A 22,789-nucleotide genomic window follows, 5' to 3' on the forward strand; every position below is an offset into this window, starting at 1 on the left:
TGTATTCATGTCCGTTAACTATACAGATATTACTGATAAACACTTGATCCTATTATAACATGCTTTGATATTTTGGGTGCTGATTATTATAATATTACGTATTAGGCATACATGTATGTACATCAGAGAATATAACGGGCAATCAGGTTCTGTGTTTATCATTTCTTTGGGGGTAGCGGGGCCAAAATCCAATTACTATGCTGGATATGAAACACTGTTTTATTTAATGTTTGTTTGTTGCAAGAAACCTTTATTTGAACACCCTTCGATTTTTGTATTCCTACAATGTCAGTGTCCCAATCAATGCCAACGTATCCCATAATTGATCTACAAAATGGCTGATTGAGTAAAAAGTATTTCACACAATTGCAGAGGCATTAACGATAAGAATAAACGTACAGATTTGTTTACCTTCCTAAAACGAAAACGAGCACAGGTATATTGTTTACAGGACGTACACTTTACTAAAGATAATGAAACAATGTATTCGAGAAGAATGGGACAATAAAAAATGTTACTTTAGTCCATTCAAAAGTAAATCAAGGGAGGTAGCTATTTTTGGGTCAAAGTATATCCATCACCTTTGAAGTATTGAACTACAGCGAGGGAAAGGGATCTGGAAATTTAATAACTCTCTTTTAAAGGATCCAGATTATGTGCAGTAAGTTTAAAGAGCCATAAAGGAAACTATTGATCAATACGCATGTGAATGTAATGTTAGCATAAATGACTAACCTTTATTTGAAATGATAACGTTGAGTATCAGAGGTAAAACAATTGAGTACTCTGCTAACAAGAAAAGAGAAAGTGAAAAAACAGGAAAAAGAAATATAAACTAAATTAGAGAATACCAGTCAAGATTAAGACAATGAAAATGATATAACTAATATTCTTACTAATATAATTAAGCTGGAAAAACAACTTGAATATATTGTAAGATTAGGAACACAAGAATTTATTGTTAGGTCAAAAGCAGATTGGTTGGAACATGGGGAGAAACCAACAAACTATTTTTTTGTTTAGAATCTAGAAACTATTAGAATAAGTCAAGTAGGCGGCGAGAAGATAACATGGTAATATTTTGGGGAACAAGATGAAATTATGGAAGTAGTAAATGCATTCTACAGGAAGTTATATTCAAAACAAGACGTGTCCACCATAAACTTAAATACATTACTTGATAGGTTTAACGTTCCTAAACTATCCCAGGATATTTCTCAGATATTAGAGAGCGAACTTGTCTGTGATTAGGTACAAGAAGCTGTAAAGCATCTTAAAAATGGTAAAAGCCCGTTATCTGACGGATTTACTGCCGAGTTCGTTAAGTTCTTTTGGGATGACATTGGAAAATACTTGATTAAATATCTCAGCTTTGCATACACAAGTATCAATATCGCAAAGAAGTTGCCTCTTAACTTGATTCCAAAGTAAAACAAACCAAAACAAGGTTTGAAAATATGGGGCCCAATTTCTCTTCTATTAATCTTATATAAAATTGCCTCCATTGCCATTTCCCATAGAATTAAAAACGCATTTGAATCGCTTATACACGAAGACAAGAAAGGATTTATGTTTGGCCGATACATCGGAGAAACAACCAGGCAGATATGATATGATTCAACACACGGAAGATCATCAGATCCCTGGTCCATTACTTATAGTAGACTTTAAAAAAAGCATTCGGTACAGTTGATTGGAATTATATTGAAAACAAACCCACTGTCTTTTATCGGTTTTGTGGACTCAATAAGAAGATTGGATAAATAGTTTCTATAAAGGAAAAGAATCATGCATTCCAGTAAAGGGTTTTGGATCAAACTTCTTTTACATAACCAGAGGATGTCGTCTGAGAGATTCATTATCTCCTTACTTATTTCTCCTTTGTGTAGAAATCGTAACAATACAAAGACATAAAAGGTGTCCAAATTGGAAATATTGAATATCTTCTTTCTCTGTATGCAGATGACACTTCTTGTACATTCGATGGGTCTGAAAGATGCTTCTACGCAGTATTTCTAACTTTTTGCTCGTTTCCCTAGTATGAAAGTAAACATTGATAAGACAAGCGTATATGGATAGGTTCAAAGAAAAGATCAAAGTTGAAACTATGTCAAGAATGGAACTTGGATTGGAAACAGGAACCTTTTAAACTGCTTGGTATTAAGTTTTCTATGGATTTAAGTGACATATCGACATGAATTATGAAAGCAAACTTAGACAATGTGAAACATTAATGGCAATATGGTCAGCTCGTAACTTAACTCCATTAGGTAAAAACACCATTCTTAAGTCACTGATACTTCCAATACTTAATCATCTGTCTTCTTCACTTCCAAACGAAAGTGACATTGTTATTGACACATTTCAAAGGAAATGTTTAACTTCATTTGGAGTAATAAATCTGACAACATAAAACGATCTCCAACATAAATATTCCGTTTTACACAGTTCTAATACAAGGTTGGTTGTTGTTTATAGAGGGTTTGAACAAAACTAATTTAAATGATACTGATATATGTGAGTGAGCTGAGTTTAGTTTTACGCCGCACTCAGCAATATTCCAGCTACATGTATATGGCGGCGGTGTGTAAATAATCGAGTCTGGACCAGACAATCCAGTGATCAACAACATGAGCATCGATCTGCGCAATTGGGTACCGATGACATATGTGTCAACCAAGACTGCGGGCCTGACCACCCGATCCCCGATACTGATATTATGTCTCCATCAGTTTGGTTTAAAGATAACATACAAGTGTGATACTATAAAACAGTCTTTAAAGAAAACTTGTACAAAACAGGCGTAAGATACATAAACATTTATATTTACGAAGCGGGACAATTTTACTCATGTAGAGACTTTTGTAAGCAAAACTCCATTGTCATAAACTACTTAGGTTATTTAGGCATTATACAATCTATTAAACACTATTGTAGGAAACAAAAATTAGTAAATATGATCCTTTATTACCATTTTACGTTGCTCATTTACTGAAAACTCAGAAAGGTTAACAATATTTCTACAAAACATTGATAAAAAAAACAAAATACCAAAATTTCGCGAAATGGTAACAGATACTATCCCATGATATTAATGATAGAGGACGCACAAGCTATAATATATTAGTGTTTCAATGCACATAGTCTACCCAGTTTCAATGATTCCAGTATCAAATTCTTACCCACAAATTCTCGCCTTTATAAAGTGGGATATGTTGAAAGCGGTATATGTAGCTTTTGTTCTACAGAAAATGAATCTATATTCTTCGTCTTTTATTTTGGAAAGGAAGTATAAGCGTTAACAAACTTTTCAAAGACAGTACATCTTATGAACGCACCACCATTACCCTTGATCATCACCCCTAAACACAACGCATGGGATGCACGTGCACAACGCAGTAGCCCCATACACGTGTATGGGGTGTCATTCTCGATTTTCAAGAAGGTTAACAAATAACTGCATGTAGACCAGTAATTTTGACAATCACCTTGCATCTGTTGATCACACAGTGGTTAGTGTTTGTTTCTTGACGTTTTCTTTTTGAATTTGCAATGTGGCGTATGCAACATGATGAGCGTGAAGTGACCAATATCTTCAATGTATCGAAGTCACTCATTACCAGACTGGAACAGATATCAGCAAACCCCAAATGATGACAATCGACCTCGTTCAGGTCGTCCAATGTCAACAACAAGCGTACAGGATCGTTTTATTCAGAACCAGGCTTTAAGAAATCCAGCTGTAACGACCAATCAAATTGCAGCAATGTATCATACTCCTGGTGTTCGTGTTACGGGTCAGTCGATTAAGAATCCCCTCCATGCAGCTCACTTCATGCTCGAAATCCCCGGGTTGTTCCACCTTTGAATGATCCTCACATGGCTGTAAGAAGAGAATGGTATTTGAAACGTAGACAATGGAGGAATCGTCGTCCATGGTCACGAGTCATGTTTTCGGATGAGTCTAGATTCACTTTGGACTTCCTTGACATTGTGTTCGTGTCTAAGAAATGAACGCCACACCAACATCAACGTGAGACCACACGATCGATCTGGAGGTGGGTCACTTATGGTATGGGGTGGTGTCACTAAGACTGACCGAACCCGTCTCTATGCTGTGCAAGGAAGGGTCACAGGGCAGTACTACCGGGACAACATACTGACTCCATTTGTTGTCCCACTTGCAAGGCATTTCTGTCGTTATTTCGTCTTTCAGGATAATCACCCCTAGCAACATTTAACAAACATTTGAATATTGCTATATTTTCTTTAATATTTATAAATGGTAGTATGGAAGGAAATGCTGTTTTTGTTATGTTGTAGGGAAAAAATGCACTCTCATTACACGCTATTCAACTTTACACGACTCAGCAGAAGTAAAGACACTTCCGTGTTCAAGAGAGAAGTAGTGCGTACGAAACACGTATGACGTGGTCACATAAGCTCCGCCCACTCATGTTTATTTATGATTACTGTGCACTTAAGACCATTGTAGGTTTTAGGGCACAACAGACGTGTACGTCAACGTCAAAGGCCGCAGATTACGCTGGATGAACTTGGCCGAGCGCTTCAGGAAAAGTGGAGCAGACTCTCCCAATGGATCAATGGGAGACTGATACGCAGTATGCCTCATCGGTTGAATAAATCTCTGACCCTTCGTGGTGGAATCACACACTACTGATTGAAAATCGAGCAATATGAATCTTTTGTAAAACTGTAAAGTTTGGAACAGGTGAGTTTGTTTTATTGGTTTATTAGGTGGGTCAATCAGTGGAAACCGCTAGAAATATTTGGAAATTACACTGCACGATTTCATCCAACGACTTAAGACCATAGCTGCAAAGACCCACACCAAGTATGATAATATAATTGAGATATGAGCTGTTAATTACATTAATGTGATGGAATAATGACAGAATAATTGGGACAAAAATACTTAGTAATCCTGTCATTTTTACTTGTGTAACGGATTGGTGCTGTTGGGTGTTACACGGTGCATAATTGTGAAGCTAATATATGATTATACACTAGGAAGATGATTACCTATCATTCCAATCTCAAATACTGCCGACTAACACAATACATTTCATGGTTGTCTTCACCAAAGCTATATATGATCGATTTGAGCTCACATTATTAATCACCCGACTTCTATTTCATACCCGGGGGAACTGTTGATCCCGGGGTCCCAGGGACCGAACACCTCCCCCCTAGATGCCCTGTGTACTAATGATCCACTAATCGTGGCTGCGTTGGGATAGTCTAGTGGTTAAAGCGTTCGCTCGTAACGCCGAAGACCCAGGTTCGATTGCCGACATGAGTATAATGTGTGAAGCCTATTTCTGGTGTACTCCGCAATGATATTGCTGGAATGTAGCTAATAGCGGCTTAAAACTAAAAACTCATTCACTCACGCCACTAATCGTGGGTTCAAACGCCCAGTTTCCGAATATTTCCACAAGCACCATGCAACAGCTAATGTATCGACCAAGGCTGTTCCAAAATTTAGCTGATAAGCCGTAGTTTAGCACGGTTACACTGACATGGTGTTAAACCCAACGAACCAATTTAGGAACTGTTTCTATTTGATGCCATTTTCAGGTAATTGTACGTGTACTCATTGGATGGCAGTTCAGTGACGTCTTAGATTACAAGAAGAGCAGATTGGAGTAGAGAGATCGAATGTTAACCTGATGTAGCCTCGTAAGTAAACAGAGGCACTGTCATCATTATGCGAATGTTTCTTCCTAAATTCAAAATTGTTTCGAGAGAGAGATTATCACACCACAGCCATCTTTATTTAATCGAGGACAATGCACTTCAATAAACCTCAGAATTGCTAGTTTTAATCGTTTTGTGTTCATATGACTGCATCTCAATGTATTCAACTTTGTTAAACTTTCCCCCTTACGTCGAACCGTTTGTGTCTTTTTGAGGTACAATGGAGCATGTTCTTTCTACAAAGATTCCAGGGAGCGTCATGCGAGCCATGCTCAAAGTTGTTTAAGTCACGCCTTCAAAACATTTTTGTGTTTTCAGATTTTCAGATCAATGGCCATTTTTCGAAGACATTTCTCGAAGCCATGGTATCTAATGCTAATGTTGATATTGTTGTTACTTTAAACTACAGGGCGGTATAAAAATGTGTTGACCAAATGATGTGCAATTTATAATCGGTATGAGGCTCAGTTGGTCAAGAGAAGACTCTCTGAACGAGAAGAGCAGCCTCTTCTTGATGAGTGTCTTTAGCCTGCTTAAAGAGTGAAGGAAAAAGTTGTGTCAAAACGTAATCATGAGGTATGGATTATGTATGTATTAAATAAGACTGACGAACACCTTGGCAGTGAATGCACAGCAATACAAGAAGCACAGTATTTTACGCGATCCTTTCATGGTACGACCCAGTATATGTAAACGGTGTCATGGAAAATGATAATTTTAGGATACTTTAGAATAGTCCCATGTACAGCCTTAGACGTATTGAGGCCAACAAACCTGACGTTGCTGGAACATGAACCCGGGTAAGGCAGACAACAAAGTTCTTAGTGGGTTCGACTAATCAGCACTTTCTAAGTCCCATTCGCTCTCCAAATCCTCATTCGACACTTTTGAAAGAACTGTTAGGGGGTCATGAGAGGAAATTCTGATCTTTATCTTATGAAGATACATGGGCGCTTACTTGAAGATGTACAGGGGGCCCGGGTTCGATTACCCACATGGGTACAATGCGTGTCCCCTGCCGTGATATTGCTAGAATATAGATAAAAGTGGTGTAAAACCCAACTCACTCACTCACGCACGATGTACAGTAAACTACTGGTTATTTTCACGGTTATTGATTAGTGCTCCCTTTCAGCTCGCTATTATCGCAGTTTTCTGTATTTTCGTCTTGTACAAAAGGACAACAAATAAAGGGTACCACACCGTTTTATCATTACAAGTACATTGTACGGTTCCAATCATATGAGCATGCGAATTATGTAAATACACGGTAATGATGGTGGAAAGTGTTTTCAGTGGTAATGGACCCGTGAAGATCCGAGTTAGAATTGATCTTCAGCAAGTCGTGCTTGTCGTAAAAGGTGACTAACGGGATCGGGTGGTCAGGCTCGCTGACGTGGTTGACACATGTCATCGTATCCCAATTGCGTAGATCGATGCTCATGCTGTTGATCACTGGCTTGTTTGGACAGACACGATTATTTACAGACGGCCGCCATATAGCTGGAATACTGTTGAGCTGCAGCGTTAAACAGCACACCAACCATCAGTCCTAATTTATAAGTAATTAACGGTAATATGTTTGTCAGCTGGATTGCTTGACGCCTACTGCATTTTATGAAGTAATTTCTTTTCGGAAATATTTCGTATAGTTATGTACAAAAATATGTTGAGAAGCAATACATTAAACATTAGCATACATGAATACAGCTCTTCATCATACTGCATAATAGCATGGCATAGCATATTGGCATTGGCATACATACATAATTATAAAGCTGAGACAACATGAATTTAGTTGAGATAACACGCATTGACATTACAGCTGTCTCAGGTCAATAATTACATTTGGGTTTTGAATATCAGAACTTATAGAAAGTGGATATATACTGTATATATTGCCTCATTCCTCTCATATGAAAACAGAAGCGACAAAACCATTTCCACATCCACAACAAATCTCTGTTAAAAGAAGAGTCGATTGTACAATTGTGACTATATCTTGCGTATATACATTCTCTTCCCACAGAGGTTACTTGTCATATCTTCCTACGAACCTCTGTTCTAATACGGCCCTTTCATGGTGTGAGCGTTCAAGACTCGTGATTGGATGCAATCGGATTTAGTTGTGCAATCAGCGACGTTGTTTCAAAAGTGATCATTCGCAAGGCCTCGGTAATTTCCGTATGCTTCGAGAAAACTAAACTTCTTCCCCTGCGCGATGCGCAAATGTTTCTTCTAGACAGAACTCAGTCATGTTAAGGCGGATCAGTGGCGTCTCCATCGCCCTCGTTGACAACGGACAAGCTAGCCATTTAACGTCTTGTGTGTAACATCAACACAAGTCCCCGGCAGATGGGGGATATTTGTGGCCCCACATTTGCTTGTGTTAGTCAAGTTGAATCTAAGTCGATGTAACACGTGTTCTGATTGGATAGAAAGAAGGGAGATAATTCGTGTTGCGATCTTTTGCCGCTAGGAGATTTTACGAGAACCGGGAAATATGGCCGTATTAGAACAGAGGTTACGTAGGAAGATATGACAGGAGTAACCTCTGTGGGAAGAGAATGGCGTATATATAGTATGGCCAAAAAATAATTGAGAATTTTAGGAATATGTTTAATAGGATTTCTAGTACAAATAACCTTGACCAGCTATCAAGTGCTTGGTTTCATTCAAGAGAGACAACTCTGTTAATCCTTTTCACTAGTTTGTAAAGAGTTATCCCCCCTTTGTTTACTTACTAGCAGACGACATTTCCATGATCCTCAGTATTTATGATTTAGAGAAGAGGAAGTTGAGTTTAGAGTATTATAACAAGGACATCACATCAGCTAAAGTGATTTCAAGTAGAACAGGCATCCGTCTGTCCACTATTTATCTTGTTTTGAAAAATATTGCAAATGGATATGGCATTGAGCACCAGGGAGGCGCAGGTAGGCCCAGAAAATTGACTGTCGGTGACAGGAGGCGGCTTGGTATACTTGTTACTAAAAACAATTGAAGGAGTTTAGAAAACTTAAGGCTGGATATGATTGATAGAGGAACTGTGGCTGTCTGTAAGGAGACAATTAGAACTGAGCTGCATGCAATGGGTTGGCAGAAAAGTCGAGGAATTCCATCACCGATCATGAAACCTGAACAAAAGGAGCGAAGGTTGAACTGGTGCTTACAGCATAGAAATTTTAACTGGGACGATGTGATTTTCTCAGATGAAAGTTCTGTGTGGCTGTTTTCCAGCAGGACAACGACCCAAAACATCGTTCAAAGCATTCACAGGCCTGGTTTCGGACCCAAAATATGACATTATTAGATTGGCCAAGCTATAGCCCTGACCTAAATCCAATAGAAAATGTTTGGGGACTTATGAAGGAAAGTGTCAATAAGAAAAATCTGATAAATATTGCTAAAATGAAAGACGAGGTGGTCCGATATTAGGACAGCATGGACCACGACTTTCTAACTTCTTTGATCAGTAGTATGCCCCGCCGCATTGAAGCCTACATTGCTGCCCATGGTGACTTGACAAAATACTAACTGTTCACCAATCTGGAGTTATGTTCTGCTTATATTCACATTAATACGTGAGTAATGAGTGAAAAATATGAAATATGTGGCTTCGACACTTCACCTTATCGGCCAACATTGTTAGCTCCGTTTTCGTGTACTGCTAGTAGACGACTCTGCCATGTCGAAGTATTGATAACACTAGTCGTCTGCTGATGCTAGCAGGGGAGATAACTCACAACCGTAACTACAGACATAATTGTATCTCCGGCACTAAAGATTTCAACCTTACTTAAGGTTGCCGCTAAGTATCCTTCCAGAGTTAAGGTTGACCAAATGTAGCTTTGTGCAACGGGCGTAACTTTCTATTAACGTTAACTGAAGGTTAACCTTAGTGACTAAGTTCAGACTTACTAAAGGTTGTTTTGTACAACGGGACCCTGGTCCCTTCAACAGGTGAACTGACCGTTGAGACTATGACGTCATAACGTCCAGATGCATGTGACATCACAATACACAAGGAAGTGTAGGGTATAAGTGAAGTTGAAAACTTGAAGTGTTAATTACATAATGATGATAAATTCATGCTAGATAATAGAGTTGAAACTTGAATTGTCAATACACAACAATTGCTAATTACACAAAAGTTACTTGATAGCAGGCTTTCCAAAATGAATAGTAGGCTTTTCAAAAGGAATAGATAATAGGCTTCACATTTATCAAACGTTCCTCAAAAGTTAATCAAGACGTCCCACACACTTGGCAGGTATACACCTTGATCACGATTCATTGCCAGTTTATGTCTCCTCATCTCCACAGCCTCCTGTAGTATCCTCCGACGCCAGGCGTTGTTATTGCTCGAAAGCACCCTGATGAAGGGACCTGGAATGGTCCCGAAACGTCGTGAGGGAAATAAAAAAGAAGTTGTATCCATAAAAATATCTTGGACATCTATGTACAACTTCTAAATTCCACTGAAAGACACAATATTCCAACAGCTCCAGCCTTTGGTGTTTACATTTCACAACTTTTGAGGTACACTCGAGCATGCTCCTTTTAACAAGATTTCAAAGAGCGTCACACCATTCTTGCTCTAAAGTTGTTCGATCCATAAAAATATCTTGGACATGTTGGAATATTGCTCCACGTGAAAGGATAGTTAATTATTAGTTTATTATAGCTTTGATGCTGCTTTACCATGAACAATTGTACTGATCCGTTGACCGGGGTAATCATGGTGATTGCGTTTGAGCATGCGTCGTTGGATGGCCTATAGCCTCTATAAATATCCCATGTATGGTTATATATATAGTACCGACTGTGAAGTAATCTGTATAAAGTCAGTAATTTGATTTTTTTGCACTTTTTTGTAAGCTTTACGTGCACCATCAACATACTTTATGGGAAATACTATAATATATCTTTATCAGCATTTGATTTACCCAGAAAGCATAGATAATACACATAGGCAAAATGTTGGTTAACAGTAAACTGCAATTATAACTTACTCAGATATAACTAATTTTATCTCGTTTGACCCGTAGCTCGTTATCCGCAAATGGCCGGGACAAACATATATTTAAATTTGGAAACGTGAAATTGTATTTTACGCCGCAAAAGATGTCAGCCATATTAAGGCGGTGTATATATGATCGAATTAGGATATAGTGACATGAATAATACACATGTCAACGAGCCTGACCACCTGATCACTTTATTCTTCTCTTGCGACATGTTTACATGGTATTTTGAAATTCTAACATGGTTTAGATCTTCAAAGTCACTAGACACTATTCCCGTGAGATCCGGGTTAGACTCGTTCTTCAGTAACTCATGCTTGTCCTAACAGGCAACTTACGGGATCGGGAGGTCAGGCTTGACACATGTCATCGTATCCCAGTTGCGTAGATCGATGCTCATGCTGTTCATCACTGGTTTGTCTAGTACAAGCAGCCGCACACACACACACACATACACGCATGCACGTCGTCATATGAAGTACGACGTTAAACCCCATTTCGCCTCACCTCACCTCTTTAAGTGACATTGAGAATCTGATCTGATGAATAGGAACATATTTTATGGGTTGACATCACTTGTTTGATAGCGGTGTTAGCATCTACACCAAAACGACGCTTCTATTGAACAAGAAGTTGTCAATTCAAAAAATCTGTCTCGACTAACCATTTTCCTGGATAGTGTGTAGTTAGCATTTGATGGATAATTACTGGAGATAAACTGAGTTCGTCACTAGTCTCTTTCAGTACAATTATGCACATGGTAAGTGATCAGAATGTTGTCAGATCCATAATTACTCCTAATTCCTGTAATTAGGAAATAACTTAGATGCCATGAATACGTATGGTACAGCTCGTACCAAAACCAATGCACACACACTGACCATATAATAAAATTACTAAGCTAAGTATTTCTGGACCAAAAATATAAACGAATGCTAAAGCAAACACGGGAATCAAATTCACACGACAATGAAATAGACACATCTGTATCTCAGAGGCACCTGGGAACCTTGAACGTGATGAAATAAACAAGTTTCATTACACATTCTTTACTGCAATACCTATGTTTACCACTGAGTCAGTGAGTGAGTGATAACGATGTAAGAATGTACATCGAAACGTCGCTCTATGCAATAATTGAGAAGTTGTCATCAATAAAGTTGTATGTTTCATTTTGAGTCAACAACTTCTAGAATGCCGATCAAAAATGAGTGAGTTTCTTAAACGCCGCACTCAGCAATATTCCAGCAATGTGGCGGCGGTAGGTAAATAATCAAGTCTTGACCAGACAATCCAACCATGTACGCAACTGGGATACGATGACATGTTTACCACTGAAGGACATGCATAATCATCAATATCAAATAGAATTACATTGAATTTCACGTATTAATCGAAACTTGTCTCACAGTAACAAGCTCATGTGCATTCGCAGTTTGAGTGTCGTCCTTTGTTGATCGGCTGGTGGGTTTTGGTGACCTTGTTGATTGTATGGCACCGTTCTTCGACGGCCTCGAGACGTTTCTTATAACATGAAGGACTGGTTTATCTGACTTGGTAATGTGCAGTTTGGTTGTAGGTTGTATAACACCACATTCAGCAAGATTCCAGCTATATGGCGGCGGTCTGTAAATCAACGAGTCGAGTGATTAACAACAACTGGAATACGATGACGTGTCAACCAAGTCAGCGAGCCTGACCACCCGATCCCGTTAAGCGCCTCTTACGACAAGCATGGGTTGCTGAAGATACAATCTTTCCCGGTTATTCATGGGTGTTATGTACAGACCGCCGTAATGTGATTTGAATGTTGGCTGTGGCGTAATTCACAACAGAATAATCTGAATATTTAGTTTTGTGTTCCTGTTCGATCTAATTACAATATAATTTTTTGTAGACAATAAATCTACAACATGTTCTGGGAGATACCACTTGTGACAATACCAGGCGTCTTCGGCGACCTATGCGCAGTAAAGAGTTGTCATAAAGGCGTTCTCAAAACAGCGGTCATGAGTTGGCATTTGAGAAGCGCCATGATTCAAGGTCTGCCAGCGCCATAATGGTGCCAATTTAGTTCAACGTCTGAGGCTGTCATCTTTCTAGGTTTCCTCCAGCTGACAATCTGTAATATATCTGAAACAGTGCCACAGCACCGCCAAACCACTCTCCCATCAAGAAATGTGTCAAACACCAACATTCCTATTATGTAACACAGGACACAGAAACAAAACCTTGCACGAAAACTACACCCAATTCTTAGAGAGAAATTAAAACACCAAACCATTATGAAGTTCTTGAAAGGCATTTAGCAGTTGGACGACTGACTGACTGACTGACTGACTGAGTGAGTTTTAGTTTTACGCCGCTTTTAGCAATACTCCAACAATATCACAGCGGGGGACACCAGAAATTGGCTTCACACAGCAGTTGGACGAACATGAATACATAACACTTTATTGTGAATAAGAACTTATTTTTTATTCTTTATACGACGTATATTCCAGCAATATTACCGCGGGGGACACCAGAAATGGGCCTCACATAGTGCACCCATGTGGTGCATCGAACCCCGGTCTTCGGCGTGACGAGCCACCGCTTTAACCATGAGGCTACCCCACCGACCGAAACGTCACATAAAGAATATAAAAAAAGTTGTTACCCATATTAACGTGTTATGTATTCAGTCTAAATAGTAGCAGTATAATTGCCTGACCACCCGATCCCGTTAGTCGCCTTTTACGACAAGCATGTATTGCTGAAGATCAATTCTAATCCGGATCTTCACGGGTGCACACAGAAGGAAGAACCAGTAACACAGCAAATGTACGTCCACATCTTCAACAAACGGCATTAAGTGCACAGACATTAACGGGTAATCACTAGATATGCACTACAAATTTTTAATGGAAATCACACTTGATTGCCTCTGTTCGAATCAGTTCAAATGAGTTGCATTTCTTCAAAATAAATTGGGTGACTTTAAATCTTCATTTTGACTAAAGTACGTTCTTAAATGGAGACTTATTTCAGTCCCACGTTGTATACAGGTTACGCGTGGTGTCTGGTGTCGATGTACGGAGCTACACACGCTCGACAGTTTATCGTGTAACCGTGTATGAATGTTTATTGTACATGTGATGTTTACTGGCCAGCATGAACCACTACATGGCAGATGGAACAGGGGAAGCAACTCTTGTGGGTAAAAGTACATATATGCCAGTGCAGTGAAGCATGTTTTGGTGTGTGATTCACATCAAGTCGAAGCTATGACATTGTGGAGAACGTTACTTACAACTAGTCAGATGATGTCTCCTCCCATCCAGCAATTCGCTGGACCCTCTCGTCATCCTGTGTGTGTCCCTTAGACATACTTGGTGCTCATGGAACCACCAAAACGTTAGCCTTGTTTACAGGTCGTCGTATGCCAGAATTGTGGTGTTCTTCACCATGATATAGTATAGTATTCCAAGAAATTACTGAGAAAGTTGTTTCGACAAATATCTAATACATGTATATAATGTATGTAAATTATAGAAGTTTTACTTAAATGAATATGTTGAGATATGATTCTCTTACAATCTAAGTGTTTTTTCAGTACTTTGTGAGACCTCCTTGCCCTGCAATACACGACTGAATGCGCCTAGGTACACAACCAATCAAAGTTTGTAGAAAATCGTGTGACAGCGTATCCCAGTATTCGAACACTTCCTTCTTCATAGCCTCAATATTTCTAAATCCTTTTTGGTTTATTCTGTCCTTCATTAGTCCCCACACATTCTCAATAGGGTTAAGACCTGGGCTGTAGGTGGGCCAATCTAAAACTTGATCATTTTCGTCCTACAATCACTATTTTGTGTAGCCCGCAGTGTGTTTTCGGCGTTATGTTGGAAAATTCAGTTATTTTCATACAGTGTTCGGGCCGTTGGAAGGGGTTGACCATCAAAGATATCAACATCATTCCTTCGTCAAATTTCCTAGTTAAAAAGTTAATTATCAGTATTAGGAAACACGATTTTACTCAATAATTTCCGGGAATATAGGTTCACTCCGCTTTTAGCAATAGTCCAGCAATATCACGGCTGGGGACGACAGAAATGGGCTTCATATAATGTAAATCTGTGAGGAATCGAACCCGGGCCTTTTCGTAAGGGGGCGAACGCTCTAACAACAAGGCTACCCTACCGCTCCTCGCCCTGACATAGGGATGGTTGTTGCTCAAACCCATTCGTTCATTCACTCACGCAATCACTACATGAAGTATAAAGAGCCCGGAACACCAACATAACGTGTGTACATCTAACTGATTATTTGTTCCTTTAGCCTCCGTTTATTTCCCTTTAAATGTAACGGATATTTGATAATAACTGTAACCAGCCATCGAAACACCTCAAGGGGGATAATCCCAGGGAGTCACAGCTAAAACTTACATTTCTGAAGGGAATATTGTATTGTTGACCGTAACAAGATTTTATTCGAAATATTTTAATTACACAAGTTTGTGTCATTTTTTCACACACGTGGACGACGGGAAAATCAGGCATTATACTCTTTTGAAAACCCAAGGCAATAACAGGAAATATGGATGTTCAAAACAACTGACCATTATAATCCTACTACATAGTGTCCTCATATTCACAAACAAATCATCTGTAGTCAGATTCATATCTTGTGGTCTTGTTTTGATGGTTTCACTTGGTTTCACTTGGTTTCACTTGGTTTCAATTGATTCCCCTGATTTCCTTCAGAACATCAGCTAGTGTTGAAACAGCCTGTAAAATATATTTCAAAATATAGATCACATTAAAATCAACAAACCACACAAAAAAGCTTACTGGCACAATGTCACACCACATTTCTCTAAAAATACATAACGCATTTCTCTCAATAATACTAACTACCGGCTCTCCGGGAAGCTACCATATAATTTATTCCAAAAACAAATTACGCATTTAGATTACAGCATTACATTAAAAAGATCGAGTGATGTAATGCAATGTTGCATTAAATCGACTCTCGCGCCCCGGCCGAACATTACTTCAAGCGAACCCCAAAGAGTTATGTCCCTTGGAGCGCTCTTTACGAATATCCTATAAGGCTAGTTCGACAAACACCGACAACATCACGTGCGACAGTTTTCGATGTACGGAGCAATCGTTTACATTCCATATATATGGCAAGTATTATCTGTTTGGAAGCTGTTCGCCTCGAAGTTTCAATTATCGATTTCAGGCAAGTCGTTAGGGATAATAACTTCTTTTATTGCATCAATAGGAAGCTAAAGTGAGTGCATATGCCCCCAATATATAAAATATAGGCCAAAATAGTGTCGAAAATGTGTGACGTTGTGCCTTTAACGAAGTGTTTCATGACGGACAAATATGTCGCAACACGCCCACCTTTTCCATTTGTTCATCCGACACCCGTGCGAAGCACAGTCGGATGTGAGGCCGTGAGGTTCGGTCCACTGAGAAGATGAAGCCGTCCATGACGAACACCCCACTCTCCATTAGTCTGTCCACGACAGGCTCGGACTTGTCCACGCCCAGTAACGTCACCCACTGAAACATCCCTCCACCTGCCGGAGACCACTCACACAGACCTGCATTCAAAAGTTTAAGTGAACGAGGACCCTTTGTAGCAATTCCATCTCTGTCACGACAGTGGACACCAAATGGCAATTTAAAGCTTAGTTTCTGAATATATATTATATTTTTGTTACAAATTCTCTATAAATTGAAAAGGAGCCCCAGTGAGATTTTAAATTCAGAACCTTGTGGAATCTAGACATGCTTCATTCAGGACTTTAGTAATGCGGAATGGGCTCGGTGGAAGGGAACATACTGCGGTTCAGGGACTGTGAGGCAGACTAGGGAATTCATGGTAAAGGTCGGAACGGTCTGGCGAACACTGTGAACACTTGCTGCTCCTAGGCCATCGCTTATGACTGTGTCAAAACGACTTGAGAATCTTTCCATTGATAGAGGAATTATTTTAAGTATTGAACGGCATTAGTACTCAATGACGTAGCTTCAGTGAATCTAACAATAGTCACCCTCAAAATAATGAGTGAGTGAGTGAATAAGTTTTTTTCTCCGAGTTTTGCAACATTCCAGCCATATAAAAAAAAAGGGACATCAGAAATGGCTTCACAAATTGAACCCATGCGGAAATCGAACCCGGGTCTTCGGCGTGACGAGCGAAGGCTTTAACCACTAGGCTACCCCACCGCCCCCAGTGTTATTTACAACTTGAACACTCTGTGCTTGTGGTGACAGGAATGCTTTTAGGCTACACCCCATCATTGATGTCAAACATGTACCACAGGGCCGGATACAGCTTTTTGAGAAGAGGTGCACCTCGCGCTGTACCTGTCAGATACTTGTCCATGTATGATACAAGTATATCATTCCTCTCCTTGTAGAAGCCAGCTATCTTCGCCAAGTGGTCCAAGTATTTATCGTAGCCCCAGGCTTCCACGACTTTGTAGATCAGCATCTGTGCATTAAAGATAGGTTTAACATAAAATGCCAGAATCCGTAAGCTAACATATGTCTGTGCACAGAGGAAATTCAGTTTGTGGATGGTCCGTGGGGGTTGATCGTTTCCATTGCCACAGAAACACAATTTCAGCACGTTATCAAAATATTAATGAGGTAAAATATCCATCTGTTAAACTTTACACGGAAACTTTTCATTGCTGTTATACTTTCAACTTTAGAAATAATTTTTACAATGCACTTTTATGCGTGTGGCTAGTATATATCTTATCCGATCACTGAAAATCAGTGGTGACATAAAGTAAATCTAAGTTGTTTTTTTTGTTGACGCATGCAGAATTATTATCTCTGTCGTACGTCGGCGGCCTGTGAGTGAGTGAGTGAGTTGGGTTTTACGCCGCTTTTAGCAATACTCCAGCAATATCACGGCGGGGGACACCATAAATGGGCTTCACACATTGTGCCCATGTGGGGATTCGAACCCGGGTCGTCAGCGTGACGAGCCGATGCTTTAACCATTAGGCTACCCCACCGCCCCTCGGCGGCCTGTGAACAGTCGTGTCTGGAACAGACAATCCAGTGATCAGTATCATGAACAACGAAAGCTGCCAATGCTTCATCAACCAATGCATGTCGTAAGACACGACTAACGGGATCGGGTGGTCAGGTGTTATCGTCTCCCAACTACGTAGATCGATGCTCATGCTGTTGATCACTGTATTGTCTGGTCCAGACTCGATTATTTAACAGGCCATCACCATGCAGCTGGAAAATTGCTGAATGCGGCGTTAAACAAAAAACACGCCAGTGGGGGGCTCAGTGGTATGAGGTGCCGTCATCCGCGGTTGAGGCCATTTGAATGTCGGTTCGCATCCCGATTCACCCCGATTAAGTTTCCGTGGATTTCACCAAAGTAGTTCTCTTCTGAAACATTTATCACTTCGGGCTTTCCTTCCACATTGAGCCGACACCCAGTGGTATAACATGAATACTGATTAAAGTTGCATTGAACTGTTTCCTCACTCCCATACATCTTCTACTAAGCAGTCACATTGTGATCACTCAACTGAACAGGCTTGTCGCAATCGGAATATTCCCAATGCCTTGAACAACAACCAGAGAGCCCCTCACCTGTGATACCGCACTTGGTCCACCAGAATCAAGGTGCTGGATATCAGCCATTTTGTCCACAATCTGCTTCGGTCCAAACGTGAACCCAAGACGACACCTTTCAATAAGATCAGTATAGAAATTAGGGAAGCACATCTTGGCATAATGACGATAAATCATACACCTGCTGGCGTCTGTTTTCGTGTTCTACATGACCATCACCAACACTATGTTATAAGGCAGTGTTATAAGTGAGTGAGTGAGTGAGTGAGTGAGTGAGTATGGTTTTACGTCGCTTTTAGCAATATTCCAGCAATATCACGGCGGGGGACACCAGAAATGGGCTTCACACATTGTACCCATGTGGGGAATCAAACCCGGGCCTTCGGCGTGACGAGCGAACGCTTTAACCACTAGGCTACTCCACTGCTGCCAGTGTTATTAACAACTTGAACACTTTGTGCTTGTGTATATTACTAATGACAAATAAGAGGATCGGATGGTTCATTTGACTTTCATGTGCTAACCGAAAACAATGTTCACTCAAATATAGTCACACTGGGAACTTGCTTTAAATATGCTACCCCCATCTGTGATGTTATTCTGCACAAAAAAACAACAATTCGTTTTCGTTTTATTTTAAACTTGACGGCAACCGTTTACCCTGGTGATAACGTCTTCGAAAAGGTATCCGTTCTAATTACACGTCCATCCGTATCCAAGGACAAGAGACTTGGGACTAGGGTCTGCAAGGAGAGTGTTTTCAAATATTGTACTGCCATAACCGACACACATAACAAACATGCGTTCTTCCTACCACAACAAATGATTATTGGCGTTTATCGACACCTATCCAGTTGGTTGAGCGCTTTGTGCCTGACGTCAGATTAAAGTAGGAGATGTACTAGTACTTGTTTCGGGAAAGCTTGTAACTGAATATCAGAGCCCACCCTAGCAGTATTGGTTGACAATTAAGCAATGTGTATTTCTATAGCATGTTTTGTTAATAAATCTTAACAATCAGCTGTGAACGTCGGTCATTATAAAATGATGTTCAATCAAACGTAACAATAACGTAGGTATAGATGGATCGATCAAACTTCTTATCTGCAACTACCTTCTGACAGATATAGATATGTTCTATTTTGGAAAGTCGCCTATTCAACATTTACGACCAGTCAATAGTCACCGCTGCAAGTTTAAGGAGCTGCCATATTATTCGTAAAAGTCTGTTTTCCTCAGCAATTTAAAACATGGAAACATGTCATCTATTTGCATAAATGTAATGTACATCATTTTTATCAACTATTACAAGCCATTGCAACACTGACGCTCTGCAGGAAATAGTACGGATCATCTTCCAAGATGAGAATGTTAAATTCTCGGGCAATGTTGTAGATCTTCCTCTTCCTTTGTTCAGTCATAACTGTACCCGTGGGATTGCAGAAAGAAGGGATGATGTACAACAGATGGGGGCGCCTTCCTTGTCTGTCCTCATCCCACTCACACATCAAGTGACGAAGGTGAACAGGGTCCATCCCTCCATCATCACTTCTCACAGGGGCAGCCTTAATGTTCCGGATCAGGTACTGAAATATATAGAAGGTGTATCAGCTATATTCTTAATACAGGACTTCTTCCGTCATTCACCAAAGAAGGGGTGATTTCTTTAGTTGCGATGCCCGTTGTTTCTCAAATAAACATCAGCATTATTCAAGCCCTGCCAGCATATGCTAAGAACGAAAACGCTACATGTTGTTTTAAGCTACATGTTGTGGTATGTGCTTTGAAAACTACGAATTAAAATGGTAATAAATACTATATATTACACTGATTAAAACAAAAACAAAATTGAAATGTGGTAACAATTTGCTTGCAATCTAGGAGGAATACACAAAAACATCAACAATATCAACAATGCCGGAAAGTATGGTCACCATGACTACGCCACCAATCTGTCACACGGTTGTCAAAGAATGATTGTCGTGATTGTATGAACCAGCTGGTGAAAGGACTTACGTAAGTACATCGATTTAATCGTTTGTTCGACACAAACGCAAAACGATGAGTTAGAAAGGATATGCCGGGGTGAAACCGTAAATTCGAGACATCAAAGTTCGATGAAACGAATGTAGTCAAATACAGCTTACATTAGGAATGACGCTTTGGTAGATAACTTCTTCAGAGAGGAAGCTGTCTCCGTCTTCAAGAAGAATGTTTAGAACCTGAAAAGTTGAATTAAGATAATTTTCTTATTTGTAACAACTGAACGTGATGTCGTCACATGTTCGACATGAAACATACAATTTGGTTTCAAATCAAGGGGTTCATATCATAACAAATAAACAACAAAAACAACAGACTGCCGGTTTAAACGTTTGTTGATTTTGATAAAAAATATATACTATAGAATTATTATAGCGCGCCGTCACTTTCAGTTTACTGTCAAACAGTTAGTGAGTCTCCTACCCTGTTGACCCGTGAAGATCCGGATTAGAGTTGATCTTCAGTAACCCATGTTTGTCGTAAGAGGAGACTAACGGGATAGGGTGACCAGGCTCGCTGACTTGGTTGACACATGTCATCGTATTCCAATTGCGTAGATCGATGCTTGTGTTGTTGATCACTGGATTGTCTGGTCCAAACTCGATAATTTACAGACCGCCGCCATATAGCTGGAATATTGCTGAGTGCGGCGTAAAACTAAACTCACTCACCTTGTTGGCTCCCCATCTACCACCGTTTGTCATCAGTAGAGTGAGGGAGGAGGGCAGGTCATTGTTGTCCATTGTCGGAGGGTCGTGAACACGCCTGTACAGTCCCCTGCAACCACCCCCGTATGCCGGCTAACCTGAATCAAGTTGTGTAATGTTGTAATAGACCTAGTTGTTCACAAAGTCACAAATGTATTATTATTATTATTTACAGAACGTAGACCGTCCATGAATTTATGTGTTAAACAGTTCGGAAGGAGTGTTGCTAGATTCACATCAGCTATCTTGCCAGCATCTCAGTGGAAGCAGTATGTGAAGTTATAAATCGAAACCTTTGCTTAAATTGTATATGTGTTGACTCTATAAAATATAAAAATGGCTTTAAAGGCAATGAAAATAACATGACCTACGCAAATATTACAAAATACATAAAAGATTTTAATGATAAAACTTACGAATATCTCAGATGATGAATATGACTAGGCATGCACATTTACATTCATTTATAAAAAAACTATATAACTCCTAGGCCCCATTTGACAAAGCGAAAGTAGCGCTATGACTGTCGTAAGTCTATGTCGTAAATATGGGAGTTACGATCACCTTAGCGCTACGATCTCATTGTGAAACGGGGCCCGTCTTATAAAATAGAGAATAACGAAAACAAACAAAAGAACAAAACGAAAACATAGCAAAGTGTCATGGTTATATTTTGTGGAACTTTAATCCCAATGGAAAGAGGGTGACAGTTTGTAGTTATTCATCCAGGACGCAGTGACAATCTCACATACGGAATACCAACCCAATTGCGTCTGTGTACTGTAGAAAGGTTTTCGTCTCATCGTGATCAATATGAACATCTGATCCATCCCTGCAATGTACACACAAATCGTATTATCATCGCAGAAATATCCATATAATTTGTTAAGCGATAGACAGGAACACTTTTTACTTAGAATGACCAGAAATGTGCTTTGGTTGTAAAGAACAGGGTGTCGTTGTACAAAAACAATCGTAGCTAATATTGTTGTAAATCTACGTTAAGGCACAGGGGTTACGATTACCTTAGCGCTAAGACCTAATAGTACCTGCTCTGATCTACGGCTTGTTTTATGTACACAAAGATTGGCCAACATTCAACAAACACTGAAATTCCTTTTACCAATTTGTGTGTGGGTATAGTTTTACGCAGCGTATAGCAATGTCAAAGCAATATAACGACGGGGGACACCAGAAATGGGCTTCACACATTGTATCCATGTAGGGAATCGAACCCGGGCCTTCGGCGGGACGCGCGAATGCTGTAACCACTAGGCTACCCCACCGCCTTACCAATTTGTGAACACAATGTGTGTAATTACCTTAGTGTGTATGTAGCCTTGATTACAGGGAACTGCAGGCTGTTTGGCAGACCACCACTCATAGGTACTTGACAAGCTGCTGGTATTTTTCTCTGATATGCTGAATGATACAATTCTCAAATATATTCACCATAAACATAACACAGAATTCACTCGCAACTAGGGGTGACTATTGAGGGGGAAACAACTATTGTGATAGAGATAGTCTATTGCGACAGACTATTGCAATACTATTGCAATAGTTTTTTATCCCCGTGAATTGTCTCATTTGCAGTCATTTCCCAATTGAATGTATAGTTTATATGATATAAAAACAAACTGAAGTAGTTTCAGTCTCTCCTAATAACTAACAAGAAACT

At 39.7% G+C, this 22,789-nt stretch overlaps 1 long non-coding RNA gene across 1 annotated transcript; it reads left to right on the plus strand.

Annotated features, from left to right (window-relative positions):
• The first annotated feature begins 5,256 nt into the window (after positions 1 to 5,256).
• Positions 5,257 to 22,735, plus strand: LOC124275229. The gene is made up of 3 exons (XR_006898242.1): positions 5,257 to 5,268; positions 20,121 to 20,126; positions 22,636 to 22,735. It is a non-coding gene; the product is annotated as an uncharacterized LOC124275229 (long non-coding RNA).
• Positions 22,736 to 22,789: the final 54 nt, after the last annotated feature.

This window comes from Haliotis rubra, unplaced genomic scaffold (assembly GCF_003918875.1).
Source record: "Haliotis rubra isolate DU_JTF1 unplaced genomic scaffold, ASM391887v1 Scf2, whole genome shotgun sequence".
In the NCBI taxonomy this organism is placed as follows: domain Eukaryota; kingdom Metazoa; phylum Mollusca; class Gastropoda; order Lepetellida; family Haliotidae; genus Haliotis; species Haliotis rubra.